The sequence below is a fragment of the Bombus terrestris genome, chromosome 10 (genome assembly GCF_910591885.1).
Source record: "Bombus terrestris chromosome 10, iyBomTerr1.2, whole genome shotgun sequence".
Lineage (NCBI taxonomy): Eukaryota > Metazoa > Arthropoda > Insecta > Hymenoptera > Apidae > Bombus > Bombus terrestris.
In genome coordinates, this window is record NC_063278.1 from 4,683,626 (window position 1) to 4,705,633 (window position 22,008).

General features: G+C 39.4%; 1 protein-coding gene across 10 annotated transcripts in view; it reads left to right on the forward strand.

The window, feature by feature from the left end:
* Nucleotides 1-22,008, forward strand: part of LOC100647628 (kinesin-like protein KIF13B) — a 168,957-nt gene that overhangs the window by 60,199 nt on the left and 86,750 nt on the right. The window lies entirely within an intron of this gene.

Here is a 22,008-nt window from a genome sequence, read left to right on the forward strand (position 1 = left end):
TCATATTGAATATTAATCAACTCGTAACTATTGCTTATTATCTGAATCTCACATCTACGCCATTCGATAACTGCTGTTTCCTTCTTTTACGTGATCCCATATTTTCTCCTTCTGCGCCAATAACGAAGCGATAGATCGTTGGAAAAATCTGGAGATTTACTAAAAACCACTTTTTTTTCTCGGCCTTCTTTCTGACATTAATTGTTGTTAATACGACTGCAGAAGCGGATGTATGTATCTATCGTTGAAAAGTCAGGAATTAACGCTCTGTGCTAGGTATAACACTACATAGCTAAGAGAATGGAAGTACTGAGAAGCATACGAATTCGTATTAAATGATATTCGATATTTGTATCAATCGGTCGGCGTTCATACCGGTTTGAAACACGGCCAACCTACTACTATTTCCCGTGCTAATAAACACAATCGCGTTATCGTATTTATGAGACCATTTGTTTCCCTTCGTTTTCTTTCTTATGTTCCGTCTTCATTGTGTCCGAGACATATAACGTTGGAATTACAAAGAAACACGTGCGTATTATTATACAAGAAAAAGGCAACCCCGTTAGAAAGAAAATCCTACATTTTCGATCGATTAGGTCGGCAAAATATAATTGTACGTTAAGGCATTAAATACAGAGCCGGCATGGCTTTCTCCTTAAACATACATTCATAATGTTATACTTAAATTCTACGAGCAATTATTTATTCCAAATGTTGATATTTATTCCAAAGATGAATAAATAATAATACAGTCCGATAATAATATTAAATAATTTTTCTCCCTTTCTTCGACGCCAAATCTTTCGAAACATCATTAAATTTGCTACTTCACTTTCTATCGACAGAATAGCCAGAAATGAAAATCTCTCTTGGCTTATCGATGACCGCGGGGCTCCTCAAAACGCGGCGAGCGCGCTGAACCTGCCTCGTTTCGGCCCTGGTTAAATACGAGAAAGTGTTCTAACATCTATTTATGCCCAGCAGTGTATAATATCTTTAATCATTTAACATTGATCTGTTCGTTTCAATAAAACACGTTGTATATTTCGCAAAGATCGTCGAAAGTATTCCAACAGACAATCGTAAACGCGTCTAAATATTGTAAAATATAAGCTGGTCCAACTATTGTCAATTCTTCTGGTCGGCGAACGTCCAAGAACAACCAATACCCGACCGTGGTTTAATCGAAAGCAAACACGCGAAACGACCAACGTTTATTTCACGACGTCGTTTAGACGAGAACGTTCGTTTCGTCGTCCGAGGAATGCTGTCTTTATCGAATTTCGATGCACTCTAGGTAGAAACGAATCGCTCGCTGTTTAATCAGTTTCCAATTGCGTTTCCAGATTCGACGAGTTTCGATCGCGATCTTTCGATCTAAATCGCGCGTACCGTTCTAACGAGCAACCAACCAACATCGGCCCATCGCCTCTTCCATCGTCGTGTTGCTTATTCTAAGAAATACCACTAAGGTACTTTGCCATAGATCTCGGTATCATTAATAGAGCAACAGGAACGATATCATAAATCAAATCATATCAAATGATAAATTCCCATCGTGCTTCATATTTTCTTGTCTTTTTCGGCCTGACCGGTCTGAGATGATCGTAAGGTTTCATACCGGCTGGCCGATCGTTCTCAATCCAACTTTGATCCGTTCGGGACGCGCCAACGATTCTCGCCATTTGTTACGAATAATTAAGGTTAGGCTAGGTTTACGATACCGACACGCGTCATTCTTCTCCCGTTTTCCAGGTTACCGTACGAATACGCTTTCCTATTAGATTTCTAGTTGGAGAAACTTAGATTCGGTCGGTAGAATAGTTTCTATGCAAGACGAACTTTGTTCAAGCCTCGTCTACACCGACAGACATTGTTGTCTACGAAATACATCGACAGTTGCCAAAACACGTACCCAAACCATCTGCAGGCAATGTTGGTGCTTGTCCATTGCTAGAAGAATTGCGCCGGGTATTCGGTTGTGCTTCGGTATCGACGGGTCGTAGATGAGTCGAACATGGAACGGCTTGAAAATTTCGTTCAGAATCAGAATTGTATTATCATTCCTTTCGTTCGTCTACCTTTCTGTAAATTCCTGTATTATCCGATTAATCAATTTCTCGGTGTTTGTTAATTTAAAAATTTCTATAATATTGGGTGAACAAAGTAAATAACGATGTTGGAACGAAGGTACAATTTAAAACGAAATTTTAGCGCCTAGTCAATCTAGTATCATAAATCTGTTATTTCCTTTGCTTTCGGGTCTGTCTTGTACTAACGTAACCATGTACCACGTAAATAACGTAAAATTTGTCTTTGCAACATGTGTAACGATTACATGCCCTGGTACGTACTTTTACGATCGACGATATACATTTTCAAAATGCCTAAAAATTTGTTCTAATAGCCACAATCCTGACGATCGAAAGTCGCTACGGCGCTCTATGAAATTTTGTAAATTTTTTAAATAGACGTAATACGCGCGTAAACAGTGTTCGTAAAGATCGCAAAGAGAATTATCGATGTTTTGTTTGCCAGAGACCTATTAGGTTGTCCCTTTCCTTTTGTAAAGAAATAATCGATGCACAACATTTCTTATTCTCTATTATTTTATCGAATTATGATCCATTTCGTTCTGTCGAGACAAATACCACAATATTTGACAGACTAAGTTTCGCGTTTGTATGAACATTCTCAGAGAAAGCAGCTGCGTGCGGATAATGAAAGACATTTTCGGAACAACCTAATATCATATCGAAATATCGGCTGCATGATACTGAGCTCCTCTTTTATCGGTGACAGTATAAAGCTGCGAGATTGATAACGAACGCTGGAGGACACGAGCGTACAGGATCTCTCGTCGTTGGCCTAAATATCAGCAAGGCTTGACGTTAATTTAGTAGGTAGGGAAGGCCGCTGGCAGCCAGTGGCAGGTGGGCGTTTTCAATATGTCGAACAAGGTGGGTCCTGCACCTTGAAGCTGAAACGAAACGCGGTCTCCCACGAAGCTTTCTTCGCTTCGAGATTAAACCGGCGCTAAACCCTGGGGAAATGACGTATCGATACGGCCGTCGAATGGCCGGGAAAATCTTCTGTAAGAGCCATCCTGTAAAAGTACCACGCGCGAATACCACGAAATAATCGGTAGACTGAATCGTCACTTCGATTCGAGCAGAGATCGTAACGAGGAGTTTTCTTTGCAGACGGCTGACTCTGTCTTTACGCTTTTGCTGGCGAATTTTTTATTTTTTATTTCTTTGGTGATCAGTGAAAGATGGATGAAAAACCGACGTAGATGACGTAGATGTAGGTAGCGCGTTTCTAGCGTAGTTTGTATCGAGCGTTGAACAAGTTCGTATCGCTTTTATCACCAACTTGTATGTTGGATTTCTGTGCACGAAATTTAAATGCGAGATGAAACGACAGAATACGCTGGTCTTAGTCGGATGTTGAACAGAATGTTAAGGAGGAACAGCTAAGATTTGTTATTTAATCGATATGTTGCTATCTGATACACAGCTACGCTATTGTGCGCAAGTATTTGAACGCTTGATGCAGTTTAATTAGAACATTGGTGTTTTTATTATATTTTCAACGTTACGATGGAACAATGTTTCTTCGCTGTTGGTTCTTTGGTTCTTGCCACAGCTGGCTTATTCTGTTAAAGCGAAACTGAAGCAGAGAATATACCTGCGCCAATCAATTTCCATATTTACACGTAACGAACGAAGGTACTCGTACACCTTTGTGGCTGTAAAGAGAACAACTCTGTTCAAATTGCACCGAACTGCTTGAGCTTTTGCGGGAAGTTAGAAGCAGTAGGTTATTGGATAACGCGTAGAAGACGTTTGAAAAAATTGCGATCGGCTGGAATCGCGAAAAAAGTCACATCTTTTTCTTTTTCTTATCTTGACCTACAATGAAAACTTAAACAACAGATTGTGAAGAATACTAGCTACACGCGTATACGGAAATTTCATGGAAATATACGCGCAAGGGAAATTTTTCTTTGGAAGTCGACCGGTGGCAAATCTGCTGACAGGCGGCTGTTTTTCGCGATTTCCAAACAGAATGAATCACAATTTACCGACCCACTGAAGCGACAATGAGAAAGCTATTTCACGTTTCCCTCGTTTCGTTTCTCACGATTATTAAATGTTTCAATGGCACGATTCACTCGAAAAGAGATTTCCCTATCTTTATTCGAAAGAGGAAAATAAAAAATGGGGGAAATAAACCGAATAATAATAGTTCGTTCAGAGTTTTATCTTGCGAGGAAAAAAAGAAAAAGAAAAAAAGCGGCAAATTTTCGATTCGTTCGAGAATAATTCAATTTGCCTCGCTTTGAGGATCGCGGGAGCTTGGATCGTTGCTGGATCATAGCTAGCGTTACAGCGAATTTAACTTCAACGATTGATAAAGCCCCTTAATTACCGTTCTTAATTAAGCTTTTGCTCTTCCAGTGCGAGTCCTTTATTCCGCCTTCGTATTTTTCATCTGGAAACCCATAAAAGAGACGGTTGCGATTTTTGTGATCTTCATACTTGGTGCAAAGTAAATTTGTAATTTGAAATGATCTGAAGATACATAGAAGATTGTACGTTCAGGAAATTATTTTTACTCGCCCGAAATATCATTTTGAAATTCTTGTTTCAAGAGGAAGATATTTTTACATCGAAACAATTATCCTGTGGTTGTTATTATTTAACGAAACTGTTAAATTCACGTACGATTATTATAGTCGTTAACTTAATTGATTTCGTAAGCTTTCTTGGATAAATCATTCTATATTTTATTATTAATTATTAATTGCTTTTCATATTAGCTAGAATCCTTGGTTTATATGCATTTTACGTTAATGTGTTGTACAAGTTTTGGCATCGTTTACAGTTCGGCCGATACCTTAGGCCTTTTGGCCCCGATACTACATTCGGCCATCCTGCAATAACATCTGCCCTCAGATGTGGTCTTCAGTTTCGCTATCGTCGGATGCGTCATCTTCGGCGTTGAGGACCCAAGGCTTCATGAAGTCTGCGGTCGTCGATGTGTGCGCAGGCCCCTCATGCTCCCCTACTTTCTCCACCCTGTACCGGTCATTCCGCATTGTTCGTGATACCCGGTACGGACTTAACAATTTTCCTCCGAGTTTTAAACCTGGGCCAAACTGGGTTCTCTTAATGGCTACCAAATTTCCCCTTAGGTACTGCTTCGCACTCCTCCGTCTTTTGTTGAAATTCCTCCTGTTTTCTTCTTGCGTCGCAGCGGTCTTCCTTTTGGCGTCTTTGTCTAAACTCACATGGAAAAACCCATTTTTTAGATCTATCGTCGTGGAGAATTGAGCGCCCTGCAATGCATCTAACACGTCCTCAACCAAAGGCAACGGGAAATGAGGACACTCGATGAGCTCATTAAGCTCGCGGAAATCGACACAGACCCTGATGGAGCCATCTTTCTTTCTAACTACAACTATGGGACTTGCATACTCCGAGTCCGATGGTTTTATAATTCCCTCGTCTGTCCACGCCTCCATCAAATCGTCAACTTCCTTTTTCTCAGATGGCGCCAGCCGCCGCGGTCTTCGTACCACGGGTTTGTCGCTTTCAAACACGATTTTCGCGGTTATCCCGACATCCTGCTTTTTCTCCGGTTTACACCCCCCAACGATATCGCGAATCACTTCACGACAATGCGGTTCCTGCACGTGCGATGAATCTATTCTGTCAGTCTGCTCTATATTGACCCTCGATATATCCGGCGCGTCTTTGAAATCATCAGTCTGTTCGTCAAGTCGTAGAAAGGTCACCTCGCCTCGTTTAACCTGCAACTCTATCTGATCTAAAAAATCAGTGCCTAACAACAGACTGTGTTTTCCTAATACTTTATTTGAGACAACATGCGCAGTAACCGAAAATTCGTGTCCATCGGCCGTCATTACCTTCGTGAATTCACCCCAGGTCTCATTGTCAGCGGAACCAAACCCTTTAACCTTATATCTACAACCGCCTAGAGGTGGTGAACCTAACCTCGCATACACGTCTGATCGCATGAACGTGAGATCACTGCCTGTATCCACTAACGATGTAATCTTATAGTCATCTATCGACACTTCTTTCACGTGCTCCTTCTTCTCGGGTCTCGAGATGACGTAAGACTCCTTTGGTCGTGCAGTACACTTCGCCGCTACATGTCCAAATTCGTTGCAGCTAAAGCACCTCACACCTTTCTTTTTCTTCGGACACGTAACACTTAAGTGATCGTCACCGCCGCAATTGAAGCACCTTTTGGGATCACTGCTCGTTTGTTTCGACTGATTCCCCATTGCTGGTCGTTCTGCTTTATAGTCCTTGCGTTCCCCAAATTTTGTTTTCGCCTTCATGTCTCTTTTCATAGCTTCCTACTGCTTGAAGCGTTCCTTCAACTGCTGCATATTCCTGGCCCCGTATAGTATAGCTTTATTCGTGACCTCATCGGGAATACCCTGGATAATATAGTCGATTATCGACTGTGTATCGACTCTTCCTTGTCCCGCGATCTCACGCATACTATACATATATTGAAGCAGACTCTCGTCTGCTCTTTTCGTTCTACGCGCTAACTCTTGATGTACCTGCCGGTCACTCACTACGTCTTCGAATTCATCTACCAGCGCCATTTTAAACTTCGCCCAGGACTTCATGCATCGTTCCTGGCGTACGAAAGCTTGAGCAGAGCCTGTGAGAAGCTTCCTCGCGAAAACCACCATGTGGATGTCCGACCAGCCACACACTTCCGCCATTTCCTCGAAATCTCTTATCCACTGAGTTACATTCAGGAGGTCATCTCCGCTGAATTTTTTTAACGAGCCTTCCACGTCTTCAAACGTTAACACTGTGCACTTACGCTCGTCTTGCCTTCGACGTCTTCCCACTGGAGTCACCCGAACTTGACTATTGAGACCGTGATTCCCTGGATCGTTGCCGTCTAAACGGTCCCCAATCACGCCCATCTCATCGTCATCGTCGTCTTCTAAATCATCGTCGTCGTCGTCGTCTTCTTCTCGTGCACCGTGTTCCCGCTCTAAACGTACCGCAGCCAGCAATCGCGCTACCAGCTCGCGTTTTCTACCCGCTAATCTCAGCCGTCGTCTTCTCAGCTCGTCTTTTAACTCCGGTACTTGCATCTGAGCCACCTGCTCGTCAGTCAACACTGCTTCTCCTGCATTGTAGTCACTCATTGTTCCGAAATATCACTTTCACTTGTCACTTAGCGCTCTAGATCCCGGCTCGAGCCCCCAAAATTTATGTAGTATCCAAATGGGTCTTAGAGAGAAAGGACAAGTAATGATGTTTTGATTTAATATATATTATTAAGAGCAACGGAATGATTACAATGCGGTTCTACGTTCTATTCTCGCATGCGGCTTTCTGCTTCCCAACTCAAGCTCTGCCCACTCCGCACACTCCACACGCTCTCCACACTCTCTACACTCTACACGCTCTGCACGCTCTGCACGCTCTACACGCTCTGCACACTCTACACGCTCTGCACATTCTGCACACTCTGCACACTCTGCACACTCTGCCTTTTCCCGTTCTTCGGAACAGGTATCCCGAAACCCCCGTGGTCAAGATCACGCAGCCTTTTCACGAAAACTGTCCACTTAAAGGACCCAACGGTACATTGATGTTAAACGGTACTTTGGTTACAGTTCGGCCGATACCTTAGGCCTTTTGGCCCCGATACTACATATACGATATTTAAATTCAAATAAATAAAATTCATATTCTCAACGGAGCACAATTATGTTATCGTAATTATTCGACGATTCGGATATAATTTTTCTATCTCGATTTCTATACTATGGAGATATATCGATTAAATGGAACGTACACGCTCGTTGTTCGATAAATTTTCAAACCTGTTCCCCTATAGGCCGTATAAATTATGCCTTGACCAGTTCATTCAGTTAATCGAATATAACATGTAGGCGTCCCTGCGTGGGAGTAGCTCAATTTCCACGCGAAATAACACGCCGAGGAAAACGGGAAAATACCGTATATACGGAATAAAATTCGGAACACGATTTCCCAATGTAATTTCGACGATTCAAAACAAGTCCGTGAAAGCGTGTAACGAACAATCGGATCGAGAGAATAAAGTACAAAATATACCTGCATTCCCGCTTAAAATTCTTAGCATAATCTGGTATTGTACAGTGACATAAAAAAGGGGGGGGGAGAGAAGCATTTGTATTTACATTTATTTTCTAGAATGCCTTTTATCTTTGTAGCATATTTTATATGTTACGAAACATTTCGTAACGATTTTCGTATCGTTTTCTTCTTTTAATGGAATGCCTCTATCCCATTAATATATGTATGCTAATTTATTAGACATTTCGAAACGCGTTCAATATTGCAGATAATGTGCATGTTAGAGCAATAATTCATTGGATATCTTTATGAATACCAGTGGCGAATGTCAAGTTTGAATAATACATGTTTGCTCATAAAGCAGAAAGAATGAAACGATAATGCAGAATATGATGTATTAGTCGTGAAAATCACGATAAGTAGGTAAACAAACTGAAAGAGGGATACCAAAGGGTACTTTACTACTGTTACTATTATTATTATTAACCTTCTTATTATTTAGCATAATTTAGTTCAACCGTGATAATCGTTTAATACCATTGAATAATTTAATTAAGACAAGCATTTGTTAGAATAATGGAGAATTTGTTGAACATCAACGAAGAAAATATCTGTTGCGGAAGAATGTCTATTTTTATAATTTACAAGTTCCATTGAAAGTAAAACTTTTACTTTCAACAACTTTTCCCTATACGTCCTCGCTAGAACTTACAACGTGAGAAATGTTTTCTAAGAGTTCCACGGTCGATGCGTTAAATAGAACCTGTAGAACCTGTTAAGAAGTTCTGTAACTCTCTGCGATCTCCGCTATCGAATCATTCAGCGATTATTTTAGATAAGAGTCACCATCGATCCTTGAATAATACGTAACATTCTGTTTACTCCTTCGTCTAATCGTTCGTCTTCGAATTTCCTGTAAACGCGTAAAAATCCGCAGCCTACCAATAATATCGATAGATCGATACGTAGCTGCATTCGAATACACTGTTTAAATATCTGCGAGTGTTTCTTCAACACGTCACACGTGCTATCCACCTCAGATATAAATAAGAGGAAACGATGACGTTTTTTTAGCATAATGCATCGCAGGTGTAACGTGACAAACGACGAATCGCGATGGATAACGAACGAATGGCTCGCAGCCAGAAATGCAAAACAGCTGTTTCGTAATACCGTGAGGCGGGCTTAATTAACTGGTCGTGTTAATTCGTTGAAACGGCGACAGGGGAGTCATCGAATAAGGATTAATCGCGTGTCCGATTGTCGTTTTCAGATTCAATTTCGCTATGAATTTCGAGGTTATCGGGAATTGGATTCGAAACGCGGACATCGAATCCTGTTCAATCGAAATTCCCCGATTCTGAAACTCGTCGCTTTCCCCATTATCCATATCGATTATAACGATCAGTACGAGTCAATCCTTTCTTTCTTCCTGCTCTTTCTTTTTTCTTGCAGATTTCCTGCGCAGCTAAAACTATCGTTATATCCAGCTGAAGAGTACGTTATTTTTTCAATTGTATTTCCAATCGTCGAAACTGTACGACTATCGATCGACGTTGAAATTGAGTGGATTTCAGAAGTGTCCTTGTTTATTTTCGCGATTGCTATCGAAAAAGATGTACGTACGTAACAGGATAGACTGACTACGAGCGACGCGATTTTACCATTGTTTTTTCTTTTTTCTTTTTATCAGAACTTTTGTATCTCAATCGTGTAATTTGGCGTATAAAAAGTGCTGTAGCTCTCGGACAGGCGAAATTATTTAATCCACTTTTATCTAACTCTTCCAAATTCATCGATCGAGGCAAGTAATTTAATGTTTATTACTTTCACGTTCGTTAATATAGAAATTATACATATATAAAAAGGATAGTAAATATCTTTTATTTTCTATGTGAGTATATATATACTAACGTGTAGAATAAAAAATATTTACTGTCTATATATATATATATATATACCTTCCACGAGACATGGAACTCGAACAGAGATAAATTGGGTCACAAAGCTGATAAAGAAATCGAAACTTCGCTCGGATACCTATCTATCTATCAACCTGCGAATGCTTAAATTAATCCTTTTCTCGACTAAGGTCCAACATACGTGTACGAACTTGGGAATCGATAGCCCACACAGTGAATTTTATATTATTCCGGATATCTTCCAGTTAATCGAATCTCTCGAATTTGTTACTATCTATCATCATGCTATCATCATCATGATGGATGCCATACTAAACGAGAAATAGTTCACGTGGTAGAATTTCCATCACAGAGAGGATTTAACGTGAAAAAAGTTAACAAGGCCAAGCATAGAAACGCCTGTTTTTTCACCACAAAACTACGTCATCGTGTGATTGTACAGCAAGCTAAGGTCTTAAGGGATTCGAATGGGTCGTGGCGTTCGTTTGCCTAGAACGATCGAGCGAACTCGTTCGTCCCAAGGGTTTTTATCCAACGAGAATAAAACAGCGTTAGACGCGACGGGGTGTTGGGTCATTGGACCAATCTAGCAAAGAGGCGAAACCGAGAAAGATGAGAGTTTGATAATTTCGATTGGTCTGAACAGAAGGAGGATGGTCGTTTTTCCGAGATAAATTTCAACCAAGTATTTGAAGAATTTTTCGCGAATATAATGCACCGCGGCTTTCGTTTCTTTTAATTCAACTTCCACCTGTCGCTTTACTCTAATCGTTATTTTCGTAAACGATAGCTAACATTTTCATCCGAGTGTAAAAGAACGAAATCTTCGATTTAGAAAATCTATCTATCTGTCGTGTTCAGGTTAAAATCATGTTGAGATAAATGAAGTTCTACAGTATGTCTGGATTCAACGTGAAAATCCAATTATACGGTCGTATCTGTGAGATTTTTCATTTTCGTAGACTCCGGCTCTTCTCTGTATAACGCGATCCAATTGACACGAATAGACGGAAGATCTCGCGAAGATTCCTCCCGTGAATTGCCGAGCAATCTTCACCGGTGCTCGGTCGCGTTCGTCGGCAAATAAAATATCGCGCGTATGAGATTTCAGCGTGAATATTGGAAACGAGGAACAGCCATTAGACGCGTAGCGCGATGATAGCGAGCAAGGGAGATCAGCTTTAATTATCGCTCGAATAGCGTCGACACGAGCTGAAAGTCGTTAGCTCGCGATTCTCTGCTCGCTGAGAAGATAAACGAATTTCCCTGAACAACTTCGACCAAAAAAAAAAAAAACGCACTTTCCTGTGACAACCATGAAACTGTAATTAGATTCTTTTGATCACGCCTCGCGCGATTCCACGTCGACGGGTCTCTTTCCCCGTTTAACTTCTTTTTCCTTTCATCCACTTCGCTCGTTCTTTACTTTTGTTACTTTCTACTTAAGTACGCAGTGTTTACGACAATCTTTATATCACGTTATAAATAAGTTTTTCTATACGCAAAATGAACGACTATCTCGTCCCGTCTTTAATAGATTTCTCCCTAAATCAAAGATGAACCAAAATCAAACAACGTAGAAATTCTTCTGCTCGATATTAATTCGGTACCTTTTTACCTAATAAATTTACCAACTAACAACGGATTGGAAAGTTAGAAGCTGCAAGTCTGAGTTTTATAATTTCACGGTAAATAATGCGCGAATTGGCAGCGAATCTACAAACGGCAAATCTAACAAATAATATACAGATTAATAGGGAATCTCTGGAGGGCAAATACCACGAAATTCTATGGTCGACAATTAACAGGAAGACGAGATTGAATTTCTGGTATCAACTCGCCAAATGCACATTTCGGAGAAACAACGTTTCGTGGAACAAATTACACAAACCGTGCAATATCTCATTAAACACACTGTCCGAAATGCACCGATACACGTGTAAAGCGATTGGCGAGCGTGATAATAAATTATAGAACAGTCCATAATCCACTGGCAGACGTACGTTCTTACAAACACGTGTGCCACATCGTCTCGCAAAAATCATCGAACCCGTTTGCCGAAATTTTTCCAATATCTCTGTTCTCTCTGACTTGTTCGCTCTCTGGATAAGATCCAACCGTGTTCGAACAATTCTTATATTCCTTGCATTATGTATTATCGCCGGTGTGCATAAATTTTCATCACGTACCGAGTATTGCACACGCGGTCGCAATAAATTTCCCGTTAAACCTCGACGCCATCCCCTTTACGAACCGGGGCAGAATTGCTGTGAAATAGAAAAACAGCAGAAAGGAAGATCGACGAGTTTTAGCCCTCGAAGCGTACTACTACGGTGGCTGCAAAAAGTATTTACAAACCGTTTTATTTATTGTAGCCAGACTGCGAATTTTTATGCTTCTGTAGGGAATGTGAAAGTGGAGAATTGCGCAGAACGCGCGCAATATGAAAGCACCATATAAAATATAAATAAAAGTAAAAAGAAACGAAGGTACGTAAAATAAAAATAAAGATATAGCGTTCTATAATAATACTTGGTAGGTAAAACAAGTTTCTACCGAGTCTATAGGCTTGTAATTATATTTTTCGTTTCTTTTCTATCGAGTGCTTTTTTCTTTTTTTTTTTTAATTATATTCTCAAAAATACGAATTTGATTTTGTGTCTGTCGATATTGGCGTGGGTCAGGAGGAGAATAGGCCTGTGAATTAAGCCTCGTTTTTAGTGGATCGTATTTCTCTTTTGGTGCTGCGGCTTGATTTATAATGGTGCGTGTAAACCAGCCCTCCGGTTATTATTTTAACGATCTTAGTATAGTTTTCTTAATTTCGATTAGCTTAGTTTGTAGTTGAATTTCGCGGAGGTAGTCGAAGAATTCAATTGTAAATCTTTCATTGGGTTTTTAATTACTCGGCTGTGTTCTAATTTCGATATTTAGGTTCGTTTATTTTTCGCTGAAATTGTACTTTGCGGATGAAAATTGAACATGGTAATCGGAAAAGTTCAATCGACGTGTATCCCTTTTAATTTCGATTTTGGCATTCGTTTGGATTCGTTTCGTTTTTCATTTAGTGTTCGATTGTTTAAAGGTTGATCGTGAAACATTCAGCTTTGTTCTATCCTTTTTGCTTTTAGTTCACTTCTACGAATGGTAGGTCGGATATTTCAATGGAAAAATGAAATTATAACGAACAATTGGCCACAAATGTAGATAAAAATGGAATATAAACGTGGTCTCGAATCGAATACGGTGCATCGAGTATAGTTCGTTTAAACGTCAAACAAAAATATATCGCGAACCACTGTAGGTAGAAAATTTCCAAATAATTAGAAACTTGTTCCACGGAAATGAAGAAATTCACGATCGGTTCGATGAAACTCAACAACATCGACACTCGAGCCTAAGAATATCGTAGCAGCTGCGAAGAGTTTCGGATTAATGTTTCAAAGGTGCTTCGTGTTCACGAGTTTCACCCTAAATTTGCTTCTCCCCTTTGAAACTTCCCTCGTATGTATAATTAATCGTGTCGAGTTTTTCCACTGGTAAGGGATATTAGAGAAATTAATTATTCATCGTGGTGATTGGGCTGCCGGCCCTTCCACCGACTTTCTCTCGTGAAAGTTGGAAACGGTGTTAAGAGGCAAACTCGAAAAGAAAAGGAAGACCGTAATGTAAAGGGTGAAAAAATGGGGCATGTTTGAAGAACACACAGCTATAATATATATATATATTCTCTTGAAATAGTAACGAAGGAAGTATTTTAAGGGCGTGTGGTTTTTTTTAGTCGCTTAAAGATCATTTATAGATCGTTATGTACGATCGAAGTATCTGTTTCGTCTAACTGGATCGTTAAGTTGAATTAATTAACAGAAGGATGTGATTTTTAGCTATGCGCCGATCGGTTGATGTTCGATGATGTAACGACGACGAGTATTTTATTAACACATTTGTTATTTTGCGGATTTGCAGTGTTTGCAGCAAATGTTTACGGGAAAATATTAACCGCAGGCTATATTCTGCTTCTCGTATTTTTGTATAATATTTTTACGATATAATATTGCTTTACTATGATTCTTCTAATAATAGTATCTTCTATTTAATCATCTAAGTAGTCTGATATATCGTTAGATTTTCCTTAAAATCTTCCTGTTATAGTTACATATCTTGTTTTATTATAGTCGAAGTCGTGTTGCCTGAACTCATTTACTTTCATTTTTCTTATCCGTAATCGGTAGAAGAAAGGCTAAGAAAGGAGCGACGCATTCTTCGGATCAGCTTCTCTGATTTTATATCGAATTTTATTCGCTCAGTCATTGATCAATCGAACGACAGATGTGAAACTAGCTTCAAAATTTTACCGTGTTTCCTTTTTTATAATACGCATCTGAATCACGCGCTTGCACTATGAACAAACCGCTAACAAATTTTAAAAGAAACCAATCAACACCTGACGTAGTTAAGGGATGAAATAAGATAACGAGAGTGCACTTGGAACTCGATGGTTCTTGATAAACGATCGTCTAAAATTTCCACCCTTCGATATCGCGAAATTCTTACGCAACAAACGACGGTCTACGAAAAGAAGTCCTGCGACCAGAATTAACCGACCAGATTCGATTGTCTGATTATTCTCCGTGGATACACGTTTCATAGAGTCGCAACGCAGCATCCAAATCGCTTCGTTTCTATGAGAATCGTGCGCTGTAGCCTTCTGATCGGTTTACGCCGCGAGAATTCACAAACTCGAATTCCGTAGACGTAATTGCCCGCGAAAACTGGGTCTCGTCGATTGTCCGCTGGCCCGAGCGCCGCTCTCGTGTGTTCCAGAGGGACATCTCGCGCTCGAATAATTCGTTTAAAAGCATTACGGATAGGACGGAACAGAGGATCGAACGCTTGACGGTAATTTCAGTGTGAACATTCATAATATACTTCTTGTATAGTTCAAACGCGAAGATGAAAAGGGTTATTAATATAGCAAGGTCGTTGGCCTTTTGCCGCGAATGATCAGGTTGATTTATCGAGTATGCAGCGACCAGATCGAGCATTGGTTCGTTCGCGACAAAATCGTTTTTACGCGTATTTTTCTAAACGTTTTAACTCTACGTTCTACAGGATTTTCCCTTGTACGGTTCACGTAATCGTTTAACGAAGATCGACGGTAACAGTTGGCAAATCAATTCTACAACCAAGCTCGTTACCTAGAAAAAGAGCGAAGAGGAAAAAAAAAGAAAAGAAAAACGGTCGTCGAGCAAATTTACCGGATTTATTTGCGCCCATTCGACGATTCGTTTCGCCTTTGCCGTTTGTGCCGAATGGCGGGGCGAACATCCGCGTCGAACATCGATTATCATTTCCATTATCGTCAATTCGCAATCAGACGCGCAGGCTGCACGACTGGTCGACCAGAAATCGATTATATCGCGCAATATTCCTGCGATCGTCGTGGCCCTTCTCTTCCTCGCCGAGTCAACCCATTAGATACGATGGTGTTCGTTTGAAAACCGCGGAAAGAAAGTTTAAATCGTCGCAGCATTGGGATCTTCGATCCCGGGAATAATTGCAACGCGTGGAAATATCGTAATGTATTTTGAAATCTGTGAATCTCCGATGAATTTTATCTCTTCGCGGCACGCAATGACAGAGCGAAATAAAGCGACGAGCAAAAGCGTAAACGTACTACGCTAGCTTCACTCGAAAAGGGATAACACGAATAGTTTTTTAATAATAGAACTAGATGAATCTGATTAATAAAACGTAACAGTCTAGTGCTGTTAATATATACGATATAAGGAATATTTTTCAAAAATAGAACAGCGAATAAATGTTTGAGAATTGAAACTGTCAACGAACATTGATCGTTGACTATCTCACAGTCAACTGTTCAACACTCTTAGTTTTTTAATAATAGAACTAGATGAATCTGATTAATAAAACGCAACAGTCTAATGTCGTTAATATATACGATATACGGAATATTTTTCAAAAATAGAACAGCGAATAAATGTTTGAGAATTGAAACTGTCAACGAACACTGATCGTTGACTATCTCACAGTCAACTGTTCAACACTCTTGCGTAGTCATCCTTCGGTTTGCGAATTGTTTGACACGCTTAATCCACGATGAAGCCACTTAAACAAGACAATAAGAACAGTTTCTGTTCTGTTGTTAATTCTATTGCACTCGATGAACGGTGACCCTAAATACACTGCAAAAGTAGGAAAAATCTGGCTCCAAAGTCAAAAGTTTTCCGTAGTGAAGTGATCCATTGTGAAAAAAGCTGGCAAAGCATAAGCTTTATGGGTTCAGGAGTTCTCCTCCGTGAACGAGTAAACGAGAGGGAACTTGTGATGTATGCATTTTCGGGTCCAGGGCCCCCTCTTGATATTAATTTTGAAAACTTAGTTCAACGAGTATAATTAAAGCGCGAGATTATAGACTTTGCTCCAAATCCATACTTTTGTAAAATATTATGTATATTAGGATTAATATATGGGTACATGTCATGGACATATCCATCGAATAAATTATGTATATGATAAGAGAATGATGTAAACAGTGCCATAACAGCCAATTAAAAAAAATCATAATAATTTAAATTATTTTAAATCGAAGCTCCTGTGTGTGTAGCGGATTGGGATGTTTAAGCTCGCACATCCGCACACATGGAATTAACAACCGGAAAAGGTGTTAATTATCAATGATACATGTGTGTTTATTGTGTTAAAAACACGAGTTTGTCTGAGAAAAAGCGTAAACACACTCCATTTGTATCATAAAAGAGAAGAACATATGATTCGTCTACTAGAATTGTTTTGGGAATATTAACCCCTTCCCGTACTTTAGCGAGTCAAACTCGCGACCAGATACTTGGGCCAAACATGAATATGAAACTCGCGATATTGGGCCAAAATCTTCATCGCGAGTCTGACTCGCTAAAGTACGGGAAGGGGTTGATACGTTCCATTCTTAAATTCTTTTGTCTTTCGCGCTTTCTACTAATAGCCTTAGAATGTATATAAATGTGCTAAGGTTAATAAAACTTAATTAATACCTCGTTTTGCAACACTAAGCTTTATTAACCTTAGCACATTTATATACATTCTAAGGCTATCAGTAGAAAGGAGGAAAAAGGAAAGAATTTAAGAATGGAACGTATTAATATTCGCAAAACAATTCTAGCAGATGAAGCATATGTTCTTCTCTTTTATTATACAACTGGAGGAGTGTATTTACGATTTTGCTCATCACTGTATATAAAACAGAATCTCGATAATCGAATAATCGGACAATGAAAAACTTGGATAATACCGTGGTCTTCGTAAATCGTTTAATAAAATGATAGAAAAAAAAACATTTTGATAATTTAATGTCGTGCGTGTATTTAAGTTTCATTAATTACCTAATCAGGTGAAAGTTTGATCGATCGTTTTCGCAATACCTGACTATTTACACTTTCGTAGTTCTCGCGTTAAAATTTCGAAAGAGACAAAGTAATAATAAAGTTGGAAGCTGCACGGATAATACGGAACTTTGATTAAACAGGACTCGGATAGCCAAGACTCCATCGTAATAGAAATGTAATAATAATTCGAACTTTATAGATATGATATCCCTTTGTTGTTATTTCAATATTTCCAATGAATTTCATCCCGACGTTTCTATATTTCTATGTCTCGTACGAGCTTCGCAAATTAAAAAGTTACATAAATACACGTAAATGCAGTGAGATATAACACACGTAACTAAAATTTATAGCCTTTTTCATTTTCCATTTTATTCCTCCGGAGGAAACAGGTACAAAAGGGATAAACGATGCGAAATAGAACGAAATATGCGATATTAACTCACCATGACCTATTAAATTTCCGATACACTGTCGCACGATATTTAATATGCAACATTTGATATTAAATCGATGAAATTTCCTTTTTTTTTTCTCTACAAAATCGTAAACGCAAAATCGTATATACAGTTCCTCAACAAAAAAGAAAAAATTCACCAATTTAATAAAACTAATTTCCATGCGTCCCAACGTTATTCCTCGTCTTTTTATCGATCTTTTATTAACCCAGTAGAATTTTCTGCGTCTCTGATACAGAATCGAATCGACTAATAATTCAAACCTTTCGTCAAGAACTTCCTTCTCCATTTATTCAACGTTATCCCATTTCAATGAAAAAGTCTTCCAAAGAAACGGAATCTAAACTCGTGCGATCGGCCTCTCACGATCTCTCGAGCATCCACACTTCCTCGAAAGCATCTTCCAAACCTTTTTAGTACCAGCGCTCATTTCCATTCTCCGATCGATATCCGATAGTAAATGACTAAAAAATAAAGAGAAAGGGAGAGAGGAAAAAGATGGATAAAAGTTTAACGAAGGTTCGTGACACCCCGTTGGAAAGGTTAAGCTCTACCGATCGCGCCGTTGCAAACTTTTATACCCGGATTAATGGTTATTTAATAGTCGAAGGCACACAGGCCTCGTTACGGAAACGTTCTTGTTGTTTTTCCACTTGTACGAGTACCTAAAGCAATTTTCTTTTGAGAATCTTTAATTAGAAACACGCTGGGCTTTGTTGGTCCTTTGTAAACGTTACTTCCGAAAAACGAGATGACCAAGTTAGACGCGGTGTTTTGTCTAGCATCCTGTCTTTTCTATTTCTTTTTCTCGTTTCTTATTTGCAAATTCCGGCGACTGATATTTCTTGGGTTATTTAGACGACACCTGCACGATGTGTATAGGTACAAAGCTGCGAAGCTCTGTGAATTATATTCCAAGCTTTTGTTCCCTGCGAATGTTTGGTCTTTTATCGGTAATTCGATCATTTTATTCGTCGATAAAAACAATTTTGTATTTCAGAAATTTATTTTTACCTCCTCAACATTTGTTTAGTTTCACAACACTGGATTTTAGGAACGATCTATTAAAGTGTGATCACCAATTACATTTCAAAATGGCAATTATATTCCATATCGTTCTAAGTTGAGGTGATAACCCGTGATAGTTGCGGCTGTGTAGTATGACGGCTGGAGATAGAGTTAGGTGTTGGTTTATGGGTGATACGCTACTCTGGTTTTCCGCTGGTGATGAGGAGCAGCCCTGTATAGGTTCTGCTGCTGGGGTACTGGCCGCTTTTCTTCTCATTTATGTATCGTAGAAGAAAAATCGGGACTATGGTGGTCGCCGGGATTCGAACCCGGGTCCTCATGTTTGTAACTTTAGGCGCTAACCAATGCTTTTTTTTTATTTGTTTATTATTACCAGATTACATATTTGTATTTTCCAGAATAAACGCTGAATTCTGGTTGTGGGGTGGTTCAGGCAAAAGTACCGATAGGCGACGGTACGACATAGCCATGCAATATTACATTTTTTTTTTTTTAAGATTACTTTTGTAACTTAATGTTAAGTCGTTGTTGCGCTGTGCTTATGTACGATATTTCCATTTCTGTCCTGAAAGCCTGGTCGCAAAAACAGGACTAACGCTAACCACTGTGCTGTCATTGTCCGGGACTAGTTAGTGTCGCCATATAGTAATCATCTAGCGGATGACCTCGCTCATTAAATAAACTTTCCTCTTGAAATTTCCCAATGTTATTGACAATGTGTCGATGAAACCACGAGCCTCTGTAGAGAAAATTCACATTTTGTTTATGCGAGCACAGAATTAATTTACACGGCGAACAAAAATATTTCAAGCTTGAAAACATCGAATTTCATACGTCTGTTAAATGTGCGTAGTATAAACTTCACAATTCGATCGTTTGATATGTACAGGGCGTACGATCGACTATTTTTCGTAACGAAACAGTGATTCGCATAAAAGGGATCGAAATAACGATGGAAATAATATTCGTGTTGAGTAATCGCTATAGAGAGAAAGAACTAATCAATGGCTATTGAAACACGTTTGGATACGTTTCGAAATTCATCAACCAACAAAATGTGCCTGTTTAATCGACTCTTTTCCTCGTGTATGTCCTCTGTATACGGAAGGCGGCAGGAAAATGGCTGGATCGAATTAATTTCACGGTAGAGTGAAAATGGAAACTCGAGGTAGGCTGTGCTGTCCCACGACCCAGGATCTGACAATTTTCTGGGAATTCGAACTTGTCCTGAGTCATTACGTCCTCGAGAAACTGCCGCTGCGTGGAAAACTCTTTGAGGGAGTGCGATTTTGATAAGGAGAAAAATGCCAACGAAACTAATTGATTCTCCTAATTCTTATGGTCCTCTATGGCACGATGACACCATTTCACGAGATAAATTGCGAACAAAAATCGTCGTTGTACGCGAATCTACGGAAAGTCTAGAAAAAAGATTAGAAATTATTCGTTCGAATAACTTCGTGGCAGTTGTAGCGTTAAAGCGGTTAGAATAATCCGTGAACGGGAGAACGATTTCCTAAAATACTCTCAACAGGTCGTTTTTGGTAAAATCAACGTATCCAAGAGACAAAGAGCTACGAGACACGAGAGTTTCTGCGCTGCTATTGCGTTTGCGAGGGACGCTTCCATTGAACCAGTGGGACAGTTTCTGCTACGAAGCAAAAGCATTTACAGCTGCCAGAGGTAGAAACGCGGGATTAATTATACGTACAAATGGCCAGCATAGTTTTCGTGGCAGCCGCCGTAGTTTCAGAGATACATAAAGGCCAGAGGATACGAACGGTTGCGGTTTGTTTCTTTTTCAAGTATTCCGAACACGTGGCATTTGGCTAGCTTCCCCGTTAATTTGTTAATGTCGCTTTTTCAAACATCGCCTCTGGCAATTAATACGACCGGTTGGTAAAAAAGGTTGGCTTAATCGAGGTGTAGGATTAGAAAATTTACGTAGAATCCTTTTCACGACTTCTGTTTGTGTATTTGCAGCAACAGACGGGCGTGTGCCCTCGTTATACGGCAAAGATCTTTTGTGATAGTACTTGTACCAAGACTGAAGCTGGAGAAAAAGCGATAACAGATTCAGAAGCAGCAGAGGAGCTGAATAAACGAAAGACAGGGGCACGTTTTATAAACCAGAGGCAAGAACAGATTTTTTGAAAAGTGTTGCAGAGAGAAAGTTTATTACGAATTGTATTAGGTTGTCCCAAATATTTCTTTCGTTTTATAAGGATTTTGTAATAGATTTACAACATCTTTTGTTTTATATTATTTTATTGAATTATGTATGATGTTCTAATAGAACAAAGTGGATCATACATAGTTCAATAAAATAATATCAAACAGAGAATGCCGTGCACCTATTACAAAATCCTTATAAAACGAGAGAAACTTCTGGGACAAGCTAATATATCGTAAGAGGATAATTAGAATTTTATTTGGTTGCCATTTGTGGTTACACGGAAGGGTGAAGTTTCAAAATGTTTCAAACAGTTCGGTACTGTGCGACGCGGACTACGAATTTTGATGCAGCTATAGGAAATATGATGATGCTAAATTGCCCAGAATGGTCATGATACGAGAAGGTGTATAAAGTATCCAAAGTATAGCGCTTTCTCTAATACATGCTAATTCAAACGATTTTCCACCGCGGGCTGTTCTAGTTTTTTTAATTATATTCTCGAAAATATGAATTTTCCTGAAAGCTGGCAGTCTGCATTTCATATTGCGTCATCGAGATAAAAATTTGACACAAAACGAGCAAGATGAGCGAATCGTGGCGTGTCTTCAACGTTACAAGAAATTCGTCGAGCGTGCAGACAGAAAGCGTACGTCTCGGTTCAACGAATACAGATTCTTCTGGTGAATTTCGAACACTCTTGGGACTGATCACAGAGTGACTTCCTAGTGGATTCTGCATTGCATCCTTTCCAGTTCGAAAAATAAGGAAACGAGGTCACGAGACCTTCTATGAAAATGTTTCGAGATCTTCAAATTTGTTAAAGTTCCCGCGTTATTCAAAAGCAAACATCGTCGAATTATCTGAGCAATTAAGTTCTTTAATTTA